This window comes from Petaurus breviceps, unplaced genomic scaffold (assembly GCF_028583685.1).
Source record: "Petaurus breviceps papuanus isolate PSGF00001 unplaced genomic scaffold, PetGlider_PUasm1.0 214, whole genome shotgun sequence".
Taxonomy (NCBI): domain Eukaryota; kingdom Metazoa; phylum Chordata; class Mammalia; order Diprotodontia; family Petauridae; genus Petaurus; species Petaurus breviceps.
Window position 1 is genome coordinate 12,581,980 of NW_027185863.1, and position 14,459 is coordinate 12,596,438.

Sequence of the window (14,459 nt, forward strand, 5' to 3'; positions counted from 1 at the left end):
TCTCTCTCTCTCTCTCTCTCTCTCTGTCTCTCTCTGTCTCTCTGCGTCTGTCTCTCTCTCTGTCTCTGTCTCTCTGTCTCTCTCCCCCCTTTACACACATAAACAAATTCAAGCACAAAAAAAGCTTTAAACTGGAATATATAGGCAATTGAAGCAAAGGAATTGGATCTGGATTACTTGAATTACCTTGATAATCACTTCAATTCTCTGATGTCCTTCGTGCATGCAGACTTGCCACATTATCTCTTATGCTTTCTTCTCTTGTCAGGCTTATGAGTGCTGGCAAGTGCCAAAAGTTGTGTCTACAAAGGTCAAATGAAGAGTCAAGTATTTATTTGGTGTGTTCAATTAACATAGACAGCTAATTCAGATAATTAATTCAAGCTCAGTTTTCTTCTCTCAATTATAGACTTTTTGCCTAAACTGTCCAGACAATTGTCTTAGATCTCTACCTCATCATGGGCTTGGCTAGCACGTTCATACAAATACATCATATACATTCTTTCAACAGTCAATAAATATTTATTAAGCAATTACTATTTACTAAATGTTTGATAGAAGCACATAAAATGACTTAATATAACATAACAACATATAACATGTCTCTCTAGACATCTTTGAAAATGGGGTTGAATTTAGTAAGAATTTATTATTTATTTTTAATACAGTCTGACAGTCAAGTAATTATTGAATAATTTTGAATAATTATTGAATAATTGATTGAATATTGAATGTATTGAATTATTAATATTGAATTACAGAGTTAGTAACCAAAATAGGTTTCCATAATAGCCAGTTAAATGTATCAATCAATGTGTCGCTTTATACCAGTTTCTGAATGTCCACTCAGATGATACTGAGCTAGCTTCTTCTGGGAAGGAGTTTTTTTTCCACTTGTAGTTGATGATGCCAAAACAACTGATACAAAAGTGAAAATTTAGGCAATCGTTTGGTCTGTGTGGAAACAAAATACTGTTTTGATTATCTTCCCCCATTGAATTGATTGGTTCTTTATTTATTGTTTATTAATAATAATATCTCACATTTTTATAACATATTAAGGTTTATTTTTTTAAACCCATACTCATGATCATTCAAATCACTAGAGCACATTACGATTTACAATTAAAAACAATTCCTTGAAAACAATTTGAGGTAGGTAGTATAAGTACTATGTGATGCTAGACTTTGAATCATGAAGACTGGGTTCAAATCCCACCTCAGATATGGCAAGTGACAACCTCTTTGTGCCTCGGTTACCTAATCTATAGAATGAGAGGGCTGGACATGATGACCCCTAAGGTCCATTATCCTGTGATCCATTCTATAAAGGCAGAAACTGAGTCATAAAGAGGTAAAATGATTTACCCAAGTATGATCAGTTAGTAAGTCTCAGACACTTAAACCCACTTCCTTTGATTCTAAATCAGATGCCCTTTCCACTGTCTTTGACTGTCTTTCTGCCTGTTTGTCTCTGTATCTTCTTATTATCTTTGTCTCTTTCTTCCTGCTTCTGTCTCTCTGTCTATCTCTCTGTCTGTCTCTCTCTGTCTGTCCATCTCTATCTCTGTCTCTGTTTCTCTCTATATATATCTGCCTCTCAGTCTCTCTCTGTCTGTCTCTATCTTTGTCTGTCTGTCTGTCTGTATCTCTCCATCTCTGTCCCTCTGTCTGCCTCTCTCTCCATCTCTGTCCATCTCTATTTCTGTCTCTCTGTCTGTCTCTTAGAAAAACACAGAATTTCAGAGTTGGAAGAGACATCAAGGACCCTCTACTCCTTATGCCAACATGAATAAAATGCTCTTTGTAATATACTAGATGAGTGATCACTTAACCTTTACTTAAAAACCCCTAGTGAGGGGCAGCCCATGACACTTTTAGTTTATTCTCACTGATACGAAGTTTTTCCTCTTATTGAGTTAAAATCTTCTTTTCTACATCTTTCACCCATTGTTCCAAGCTCTGCGTTTTGGGACTAAAAAAAATAAATAAATCAAATCCTTCTTTTATATACCAAACCTATAATTGCCCAGCTATCATATCTACAAACTATACATCCATGGCTTCTTCACCCTCCTGTCATAAAGTACATCCCTAATAGCCTTTCTGTTATGCAATACCCAGAACTAAAATAGTACTTGAAATATAAGAGGAAATAGCTTGTTAGATTGGAATGAAGGATGGAGATGAAGTCAGAGAATATGGGTTCAAATCTTGGTTCTGTCACTTAAACCCTATATGGTTTTATATAAATCACAACCTGCCTAGGTCTCATAATAGCTAAAAATAGTAATAATAGCTAGCACTTACATAGCACTTCAAAGTTTGTAAAGTGTTTTAGAAATATTTTCATGTTACCCTCAGAAAAATCCTGGAAGGTAGGTGCTATTATTATTCCCATTTTTCAGATGAGGAAGCAAAAGCACGCAGAGGTTAACAACTTGTCCAGGGTCACAAAGCTAGTGTCTGAGGTTAAATTTGAAACTTCCTGACTCTATTTACATCCAGCATTCAATCTATTGCCCCACCTAGCTAAGGGGAGGTTGTACTAAATGACCTCAAAAGTTCCTTTCAAATTTCAATCAAAAAAGATAATAATTGTGAAGTACTTAGCACAGTGATTGGCATGTAGTAGGCACTATATAAATGTTGCTGTTGTTGCCATCATCATCATCATCATCTCATAGGACAATACAGCATAACTATCACCCTCCCCCATCAGAATTAATGCCTCCTCAAATTGTGGTTTAAAACCATGTCAGGGTTTTGGAGGGGTCACCTTGTTATAAATTTCAGCTCACTACAAGGAAAATTTTCTTAACAATTAAAGTTTAGGTTAGGTTTCTTCTGATGTCCCTTCCCACTCTCAGATGCTGCTTTTCTGTGACTTTGACTTAGGTTTAGTTTTTAATTCACTGAAACTCCCAGACTGATTGTAGGCCAACACCCACACCTACCCCTTTCTGTACTACTTCCTATCTTTTGAACACAAGGATAAGACTTCACGTATGCCACTCTGAAGTTTACCACAAATCTCTCTGATACAATATAGCAACAACAAAACCTCACTTTGTTGTTTAGCTTTAGAAGGTCTTGCCTAGAGTCTCTCAGCTGCTAATGCTTTCCCCTTTCAGATTACCTTCATCTACTTTCTATACATCTTGTGGGTAACTAGTTATTTCCACATTGCTTCCTTCCATCAGGATGTGTGCTCCTTGAAGGAAGGGCTGGAATATAGTATTCACTTAGTAAATATTTGTTTACTGGCTGACATTTTTATTGTCCTTAGCCTGATCTTAGCTCATTCTGAGCTTTTTCACTGCTCACACTTTGTGTCCGTCCTCCAATACTTGCCCTTGCATTAATTTCCTCTGGTGCTACATTTTTAGATACCCACTTTCTTTCCCATAATCAATACATCATCAATCTAATCACATCAGATGATGGGATTACATATATTTAAATTTAGAAAGGACCTCTGAGGTCATCTATTCTATCTCTCCTTTTATAGATGAAAAAAACCCGAGGTTCAGAGAGTTTAAGGGAAGTGTCCAACATAACAGATTGTTAATGAAGAGTGGGAGTTTGAAACCAGGTCCTCTAACTCCCTCATTCTATCCACTCTACCATACAGCCCTCTATTTTCTTGAATCTTACAGTCTAAGAGGTAGATAAGACACCAAAACACATGCCCTCTTTTCTCAAAACTAGTATCCTTCTGATCCAATTATAATGCTCCATGGTTTCTCTTTCTGTCTTTAAAATTTCTTTCTTGAGACTTTTCTAACTTCACCTAAAGAATTTTAGGGAATAGGACCCTATAGGACTATCTTTTCTCTTGTAAATCTGCTGTCCCCAAATCTAGGCTGCTTGCCAAATTTTGTCCAGGTTTCTTCTTCTCATCTCACAATTTTTAATAGTAAGTGGTCAATTCTTATCAAACAAACCATTTTCCTCATTGGCTCTTCCACCCTTTGATGGATTAAATTATTTTTAGAGCAAGCCAGGAAATTATCACTTCCATTGCCTTTGGCAGAGAAAGAGTGATAGACAAAATCAAGATAATTAAAGGTCCCCATAAAGTTACAGGATCATAGAATTAGAAATAAAGGGAATTTTGAAGCCAACAAATCCAATTCCTGATGAGAATCAGAAATACTGATGAGAAAAATTTTCATACCAATTTTATGATGTGTTCCACGAATCCATCTATTTCTCCTTGGTTTACCTCCATGAAAACATTACCATTCTTTCTGCTTCCCCTTCACTTTCATCCAAATGCTTTTCACAGTGCTTCTCCTCTCTGAATCATGGATTTGCTCAGGGGACTATATCTTCTTAATGCGACCCCCATCCCTTCTGTCGTACTCCCTTTAAATCAATCATACTCCGACAAAAGATTGATAACTCATCTGTAACTTGTAGTCTTGAAGAATTGCCTGGACTACTAAAATTGCCCATGATTACACAGTATGTGTCAGAGATAGGACTTGAACTAGACCCTTTGACTCTAAGGTCAGTCCATTATCCATTATGCCATCTTGCCTCTCACTTCTATTAGGATATGTACTAAGTTCCCAGATCTTTCTTCATCACACTTATAAAATTTCAGACCCAGTTCCCTTCCTCCCCCACTCTATGCCAAGTGACAACAAAAAAGAACAACAAAAAAAACAAACCCAGCAACTTCCTTCAAGTTACAAAATCTATCCACCATGTCTCAAACATTTAGATTAAATAAATTTGTTTTCTTTTTTTGAGTCTTAATTCAATTTAATTCCATTCCACAAAAATTTATTAGCTTCCTACTATACTAGTCACTGAGGGTAAAAATAAATGGAATTGAATAGCATCCCTTCTTTAAGGGAGTTTTCAATCAACTGGGGTGGAGATAAAATATATGTAGATGAAAATTACTGTACAATATGTTAGAATATGGGAAGTGCATAGGAAAGCTCTGATAGAGCAATGCAAGAACATGAAATAGGGATTACTTCTAGCTGTTGGATTCTAGGAAGACAAAGAAAGTTTCATCGAAGAAGTAATTAATACCTGAGCTAAACTTTGGAAGAAGGGAAGGTTTTCAATTGCTAAAGTGTTAGAGGAGGTACCTTCTATTCTGTGTATATCATTAACATTGTAGAGGGCCTTGAATGCCAGTCATCACCATCAGCAGCAGCACCATCATCATCATCTTGTTCTTCTCCTCCTCTTCCTTTTCCTCCTCCTCCTCTTCTTCCTTCATTTTAATTAATTTATTTTTATTAATCTTTTTTTAAGAAGCTGGGATGATTTACATATTGTCTTTCATGGTTTTCATTTTTGATTTCTTGAAATAAATCTCTGGAAAATGGGCTTTTAAAAAGCCCATTATATTTTAAATGGAGCTATTGGACTTCACCTTAAAACTCAAATCACTCTGGCTTTCATTGAATGGCCAATAATAACTGCAACCCAAGCCTCTGTAACTCATTGTTTGGGTTTTGATGAATTAGAATGAGTGTAAATAGCAATTATTTTCTGTTTTGACCAGAAACACTGAGGGTCTTCCCATCCCAGATTGATATCTCTGTTATGGTAAATTGAGCCGTCTCTTGTCTCTACCCAATACTTGATCATTGAATGGGCATGGCCTCAGTCAAAGTGAGACCTGGGAAAGATCTCAATTTAGAAAGGCCAAGGTCACCCCTTGCATCCTAGATCATTGCCAATGTTCTTGACCTTTGTCTTGCCACTGGACTTTGATGACTCTGGAGGAGAGAGAGAGGCTGATGACTTTGCACAGTTCTGCCCCAGTCATATTCAGTTCATGAGTAAGTCAAGACATCACCCTTGTGACATCATTAGTCCTCTTTGAGAACAAAGGATGAACAACAATAACAACAACATCAGGCAAACAGATGGAAACACAAAACTGATCTCAAGGCAGAAGTCAGGGCTGGAACTATAAATTTGAGGGCCATCTACTTATGAGTATATTAAAAGAACAGAAGACTCAAGTCAGAAAATTATGAGACGGCCCCATTTAGTGGCCAAAAAAGGAGGCAGAGAATTTAGAAAAGGAGATGGAGAAATGATCTTAGAAGTAGAAGAATCAGAAGAGTGTGGTTAAGAGTATCAAATGTTTAAGTGAAGACAAAAAACTGGAGGAGTGATGAAAAATCATTATATTTGGTGATGTGGAGGTCCTGGAAACTTGATTATAGGGAATTGAGGAAGACATGGAAAAGGAGTAGTGTGTCTCTCTTCCTCTTTCCTCTCCCTCTATCACATTTTCTACTCTCTCCCTCCTTCTCTCTCTCTCTCCTCTCTCTCTCTCTCTCTCTCTCTCTCTCTCTCTCTCTCTCTCTCTCTCTCTCTCTCTCTCTCTCTGTCATCCTCATCCCTCCCTCCCTCCTCTCTCCATTGATCTTCCTTGTCTCCTTCAATTAGTTGACTGATAAATGTTTGAGTCCCTTTATATAGTTACTGAATACTGAATAAAAAGGCTGTGACAGACTCCTCCCCCTTCTAGCACCCCTACAGGTACACACAATTTTCAGTTATCTTCTCATAAAACTACTGGTTGTTTCCCAAACGTCCAATATTTTTTTAAGCAATCGGGGTTAAGTAACTTGCTCAAGGTTACATGGCCAGTTATTTCTGGTGTGGTGCTGAGTGTCTGAACCTGGGATTCAATCTTCAGGTCATCCTGACACTGGAGCCAGTGCTCTTACTCGCTGTGCTACCTGGCCACCCCCAAATGTCCAATTTTTAGGGACTCTTCCAAGTAATGCTGCACATAGTTTTAACTGACAATTTACTTAGTCCATATTATACAGCAGTATGCAGTGGAAAAAGAATCATAGCTTTGGAACTAGAAAGGATCCTAGAGGCTGTTGAGACAAACATCATTTTATGGAAGAGGAAATGGATATTCATATTAGTTAAATGACTGCTCATGATCACATAGCTAGTGTGTCTGAGCTAAGATTTGAACTCATGTCTTCCTGACCCCAAGTCTAGCATTCTATTGTTGTTGTTGAGTTGGGTCAGTTGGGTCCAAATATTCAAGACCCCCTTTGGGGTTTTCTTGGCAAAGATACTAGAGTGGTTTTTAATGTCCTTCTCCAGTTCATTTTATGGATGAGGAAATGGAGACAAACAGGGTTAAATGACTTTCCCAGGGTCACACAGATAGTAAGTGTCTGAGGCCAGATTTGAATTCAAGAAGATGAGTCTTCCTGACTTCAGGTCCAGAAGCTAGCTATACTAGAATGCCCAGCATTCTATCCACTATACCAAAATCTTTTAACCTTGGGTCCATGGACCAAAAAGTCCATAAATAGCTTTTAGGGAGTCCATGAACTTAGATGGGAAAAATTACATCTCAGTTTTTACCATAGTCTAACTGCAATGTGCCATCTTTTTCAATTGTTTAAAAACATTATTCTAAAAAGATGCCCACTGCTTTCCCCAAACTATCAAAGGAATCCATGATGCAAAAAAAAAATGCTAAGAACTCCTGCTTTACCCTATAGATTTACAGTGTAGTGGTCTGGCTTAGACTCCTGACTCTGCAACTTGTTAGCTATGTGACCCTGAGCAAATTACTAAAACTCCCCATGCTCCAGTTCCTGACTTCATAGATAATATGACCTGTTCAACCTAACTCACAATATGAGTGTGAGGAAGGGGCTTTGCCAACCTCAAAGTAGTATATAAATATGACTATTTTTTCTCATCTAGCAAATATGTCTAAAATTATTGCAAGGAACTATGCCCAAAGGGATATAAAAGATGGACTTCATAATAACATGGAAAGACTTCTATAAACTGAAGCTGAGTGAGGAGAACAGAACCAGAAGAGCTTTGGACATAATTACAGACACATCGTATGTGTGATGACTGACTTGGATAGACTGGACTCCTCTCAGCAATGCAAGGTTAGAAGACAACTCCAAGGGACTCAGGATGGAAAGGGCTATCCACATCCAGAGAAAGAATCATGGAGTCTGAATGCAGATTAAAGCAGACTGCTTGCTCTCTTTTTTGTTTTCTTCTCTTCCTTCTTTATCCTTGTTCATTCTATTGGTTATAGTGCTTCTTTACATTGACTAATGTTTAGTGTAAAGGTATTTGTAGAACCTATATCGGATTGCATGCCATTATGGGGGGGGGAGGGAGAGGAGAGTGAGGGGGAGAAAATTTGGAACTCAAGGGATTGTGGAACTGAATGTTGTAAACTAAAAGTAAATAAACTAAAAAATAAAATTACTGCAAGGCAATGTTTTCTAATCTGGTGGACAGTATTTTGAGATATTTGAAATAAATATAGAGCTCAAATTATTGCTTGCCTATGAAAAAGTAGGCAACATGATTACAAGATGGGGTAAATATGTCTGGCATGTTGAAACATACTTTCAGCCTCAGTGACTTCCAATGGTTCCCAAAAAACCCCAACAAATAAATAGAATAATGACAGTATTTATTTCAAATTATTCATTATGATAAAACTCAAGGCATGCCATTTCCAATCACATTTTTATTTTCTTCATAAGGACAGAAATGTTTTTTTCATATCTTGTCACATTCATCATCTCAAGATTGCCCCAGTTATCTATCAGGCTCATTCTATGACTCCAAGAGTGGGCCTTTTGTAGATCATGCATGGTTTGTGCCCACTTCTGCACATCAGAAGTGAAACAAATCCCTACTCTGACTCGTCTGAGATTATCATCTGTGAGCTGATGTGTTAAATGAGCCTGTGGTTTAAAAGGTTTTAAATGACAAGATTTTTACTCTTATGAGTAATTTATGACTGTTGCATGTTTGACTTGTCAGATCCCCTTGGAGGAGTCCAAATTTGTCTGCTTGACATACATTGATCTTAATACTTTTTTTCTTCCCCTCTGCAAGTTCCAAAATGTATTGACTACTGTTTTCCTAGACGTCAATTTGTACCTGTAGGGTCTACCTCCTGAGCCTTCAGGGTCTGCCTTTCTCTTCCAGATGGCAGCCTGAATCTCAACAGCCTTGTGGGCAGCTACTAGCTTATTTTCTGTAATTTTCAAGAATCACAGGAAATGACTTTTTTTTAGTCACAAGCTCCACCAATTGCAATATATGTGATGCATGCAAATCAATTCCTCCAAAATTTTGCTTGCCTTAAAGTGGAATTTTTATCTCACTTCTACTCATTTTAAAGAAGGCACAAGTGGTCATATTAGGTTAGAACAGGACAGATGAAGATGGCTGGAAGCAGGTGGGAGATGATAGACCATTGTATCTATCAATCTATGGGTGCATGACTAGATTTCAGGGGTCCACGAACTTGGATAGAAAGAAAAGAGTATGTCTTTATTTTCCGTAACCTCTAGCTTCTGAAATTTAGCATTTCCATGGATCGTGATTAAAAAAAATATTCCCAAAAGGGATCCATAGACTTTACCAGTCTAATCAAGAAGTTCAAGACACAAAAAAACGCCAACACACTCTGGGCTAGAGCTTACAATGAATAGAAGCACAAAGGAAGGCATAATTGGTAGCCTATTTTGGAGACTGTACTGATTTTCATAGGAGGTGGGAAGAAAGGTTAAGGAAACTTTCTCTAGGAGCAAGAAGAAAATATACCAAAACACACACACACACAAATGGGGCATATAGATAACACAGTGAATAGAGTGCCAGACCTAGAGTCAGAAGGACCTGAGTTCAAATCTGACCTCAGACATTTACTAGCTCTGTGGCCCTGGGAAAATCACTCAGCTCTTATTGCTTCAAACAACAACATCAACAAAAAAGCAAGATGCTGAAATGCACTTTATGCAAGAGTTTTCCAATCTATAAGGCATGCACCCAGGAGTTACAGAACTGTGGGAGGAGGGGAAAACCCCACAAAGCAATGACCAAAACTATTGAACATTTTAATACAACTTCCAAATAAATAACCCACATTTTTCAATGATAATAAAGTTAACAAAATTGATGATAATATGGCAAATTCTCTCTAGTTTGGGTGGAGGGACTGGTAAAATGGAAAGGCACCATTGCCTGACAGTTGATCAGCCTAGGCACAGGTTTTGGGGGATGGGTTTTCAATTTTCTGTCACCTCCTTCCCACCCCAAGCCCACTGGCTTTCCAAGCTATCCAAGGCATACATTTCCTCTTTATACTCTTAGTCTCTGGATACTCAGCTAGAACAAGAGGATGATCTGGGTTCAGTCAGAACCAATGCCTCTCTCTGTGGACCCTAGACTCTTCCAGTTAGCCAGCTATCTGGGTGCTGCTGCTCAAATGTCCTATCTAGTGCTCGCTGTGTCCTAGTTCTGAGCTTACCATTCTTCCATCCATAAAATTCCAGCGTTAGGTTGAGGGTCTTTCTAGGCAGAGGTTGGCTACGGACCTCCCTTCAACCTACTGCTCAGAAATGGGGCAATTTAAATCTTTAGGAAGCCATTAGCCATAACTGTATTTTTTATCTTTGTCTTTGGAGACAAAATTGAGCAATGCTGTATTCAGAGTCAAAGGACCTGGGTTCAAACCCTGACTCTGCCACTTTGGGCAAGTTTCTTAACTATTCTGGGCTCCACTATGAAATAAGGGAGTTGGACTAGATAACTTTAAGGGTTCTGGCTTCATTAAATCTATGATCTTGTGATAGGATGCAAATACAATGAGTATGTTATTTTAGACATTATTTTGTAGCATGTTTAATATTTGAACTGTTATACAATACATTATTAATTTATCTGAATAATTAGAAAATTATTTGCATAGATTATTTATGAAATATGGGTTAATAAAATAATTTTTGGTTTAAAAATCTGGGGAGGGATGTTGCCACAAAACATTTGGAAACCATCAAGCCACGACTCAGGGTCAGATTATAGGTAGGCATAGTTATAAGATGATGATTGCAAAATGGAATTTGAGAAGCACTAACAAGTACTACATGTTCACAAACATTTTCTTCATGGATTTTTTCAGGATGCTCCTCTCTTCTTCTTCCAAACTTGTACTTCTCAACATTGATATTATTTCTTCAGGTTTAGCAACAAAAACTTGAACATTGTTTCCATAAAGCGACTATTTAAATTTGTTATCCGGAAAGGAAGGGAGGAAACTAAGGATCTCTTTTAACCTTCTCCTGTGATCACAGTATTGTGGATTAGTTGAAAACATTCTCCAGATGTCTCCTTGGAAGGCACAGAGAGCTTATGCCTGGAGGCACATATCAAGAAAAGTTCTTAGATTGGGGGAAGGAGTATTCGGTATGCTTGCTATCTTGGGGTGGGGAGTAGGGGAGAGACGGGGAGAAAATTTGTAACTCAAAATTGTGTGGAAATGAATGTTGAAAACTAAAAAAAAAATTTCTATTTTAAAAAAGAGAAAAGTTCTTTTGGGTAGGGGTCAGAGGAAAACATAGAAATCATAAGTCTGGTGGCTGAAGTATCTAAGAGGAGAAGCCTAGGTTGAGTCACCCTAAAAAGGCATTGGCCAACTGAATATAAATTGTATGTTGTATGTATATTGGGAGTATTTGGATGCGTGTTGGGCAGGGAAGAACACTAGATTACTGGGTTGGTGGGATAATTTAGTGATTAAATTTAGCAGGAGTATATTGGGCATCTACTCTTCTCCTGGTAGTAGGGGAAACAAAAGAATCCTATCAGACTTTCTGCCTTTGAAGAGTTTACAATATAGATGTGGAAGGGAGATTTATGGAAAAGACTTATACACATTAAGCAATTGAAGTCCAAGAGAGACCAAGCTACAAATATATTATCCATATGCATGGTCCAAATAAATAAGTGATCTGGGAAGTCATGTAAGGAGTGACTGAAAAGTCACTGTGGGTTTTAATGAAGAGATGGGACTTGATATGGGCTTTGAAAGACAACTAAATCTTTGTGGATGAATGTCCAGGCTATGGATAGCAGTAGTTTGTTGTTGTTCATTTGTTTCAGTTGTGTCCCACTCTTTGTGACTATATTTGGGGTTTTCTTGGCAAAGATACTGGAGTGGTTTGCCATTTAATAGCTCATTTTACAGATGAGGAAATTGAGGCAAACCAGGTTAAGTAACTTGACCAAGGTCATTCAGCTAGCAACTCTCTAAGGCCAGATTTGAACTTAGGAAGATGACTCTTCCTGACTTCAGGTCTGGCACTCCATACACTGTACCACTTTGATATCTTGATAGCAATAGCAGGGTCCTTGAATTGAAAGGCTTGGAGAAGAAGGGAAGTACTATGAAAAGAGGGAACGCCAAAGATCAACCTCACCTACACCACAGTACATTTTTATATAACCCACACATTGACCATGTTTCAATAGGCCAAAGTCCAATGTGAGCCCTTAAGTTTTCCTGTATTTTTCCTTACTCATTCTAAAGATGTGAAGCAATCCTGGGATGAGCATAGGGACAATTCACTTGCATCAAGTTACCTGTCAGTTTTGGTGTGGTCTTAGATTAACTTTATGTTCCTAACAGTCCCCTTCTCCCAGATTCTACTTTATTTACAAACTTGGATTGACTGATTCAGTTTGGTCTGCATCCCGAAGATGATCCCAGGAACTCTTGAAATTTCCTTGGCTTCAGGGATGCTTTTTAAGGATCTCTGAAAACCTGGTATGTATGTACATATAACTTAGTGCCTGCTAAGCGATTCTTAAATAATCTGATATCTTCTTTGACAGCGTGAAATAATAAGTGAAATAAATATGTGATCCATTATTTAACCCATAAATCTTAGCCATCTTTTCTGCCCATAAATCTCCATGAAAGCTTAGTTTCTTTTCTTTATGTTACCTGGGAAGAACCTCTGGAATTAGTATAAATCTCACAACAGCTTTAAGACAGAACCATAACTAGGCTAGGGCAACCAGAGCTTTGCTGAAGGCCTCCTGAATGTAGAAAGCAGCTATGTGGTGCACTAGATAAAGTATCAGGCCTGGTATCAGAAAGACTCATCTTTATGAGTTCAAATTCATCCTCAGACACTTACTAACCGTGTGAACTTGGGCAAGTCATTGAACTCTGCTTACTTCAGTTCTTCACTTGTAAAATAAGCTGGAGATAGAGATAGCAAACCACTTCAGTATCTTGGGCAAGAAAACCTCAAAATGGGGTCATGACAAGTTGGACAAGACTGAAATGACACAACAACAATCTGAATGTAGAATTTACAGGTAAGAAGCAGCATAGTGTAGCTTAGTGGCCATGAAATCCTTGGTTCAAATCCTACCTCTGACACACACTGACTGAGCAAATCAGTGGATAGTTCAATAATCTAAGGGAGTTTATGCATTGAGAAATCTTCTATACCAGTGTAATCACAAGTTTACTCTCTCTGCACCACTTTAAAAGTATCCTAGAAATTATGTGACTATGTTTATAAATTGAAATTCCCTTGCATACATAGGTTCTCTGGTAATAGATATTTTCTTATTAGTGACTATACATTTAAACTAGGGTTTGAATTAACATGTAACCCAACTTAATTCCTGATCATTGGAGTCTTACTGAAATAAACTTTTCCTCAGCAGTTAATCAGGTAGATATTGCATTCATTTGCAAGCCTTAAGAGGACCATTTATTGCATTGAAATAGTGATTTGTGGCCTGAGAGAATTAATACAACTTCCAAGGATACTTAACTAATTCCCTAAGAAGTAGTTTATATATTGAGATAACAATAGTAGTAATAAGAAGGAAAATAAGGAAGAGAGGAGGAAAAGGAGGATGGAAAAGAAAGTATGGAGGGAATGAGGAGGGGAGTTGGAGAAGAAGAAAGAGGAAAGGAAGAGGAAGATAAGGGAGAGGAAGAAATTGGGGAAAGAAGGAATAAAGGGAAGGGAAGAAGGAGAAGAGGAAAAGGAATAATGAAGAAGAGGAAGAGAAAGGACAATAAGAGGAACTTAGATCTTTATTCCATGAATAACGGAGTTTTACTCTCACCCTATAAGAGAATGAATAATGCTGTTTACACTTCGCCCTCCCAAATCCAAATAAAAAAAAACAACAAAAAGTACTATACCCAGAGCAAGAAACCATTGACTCAACCTTTTTATTGTTATTTTTGGTCAGCCCTTTTATCCATGAGGCTTTTACTCAATGCAGGAATACATTTTTTTTGTTTTATCTACAAAACACCAAAGTTACCTAGATGATTGCAAATGTCTGCATGTTAAATATCCTATAGATAGTCACTGTCACTTCTCTAGGGTAAATAGGTAAATTTGTTCTATGAGAACTAGGATAACCCAGTTGGGCATCCATTTATCTCAGCTGATTCTCTCTCTCTGTCTCTGTCTCTCTGTCTCTGTCTCTGTCTCTCTGTCTCTGTCTCTGTCTCTGTCTCTGTCTCTGTGTCTCTGTCTCTCTGTCTCTGTCTCTGTCTCTGTCTCTGTCTCTCTGTCTCTGTCTCTGTCTCTGTCTCTGTCTCTCTCTGGTCTCTCTGTCTGTCTCTGTCTCTC

The 14,459-nt window shown here is 37.8% G+C and overlaps 1 long non-coding RNA gene across 1 annotated transcript in view; it reads right to left on the reverse strand.

Moving 5' to 3' along the window:
• LOC138165676 (uncharacterized) overlaps window positions 1-14,459 on the reverse strand; it is a 579,025-nt gene that overhangs the window by 11,947 nt on the left and 552,619 nt on the right. Inside the window, exon 3 of the long non-coding RNA XR_011169397.1 lies at window positions 187-302. This is a non-coding gene — a long non-coding RNA (uncharacterized lncRNA). The remainder of the gene's footprint in view (window positions 1-186; window positions 303-14,459) is intronic.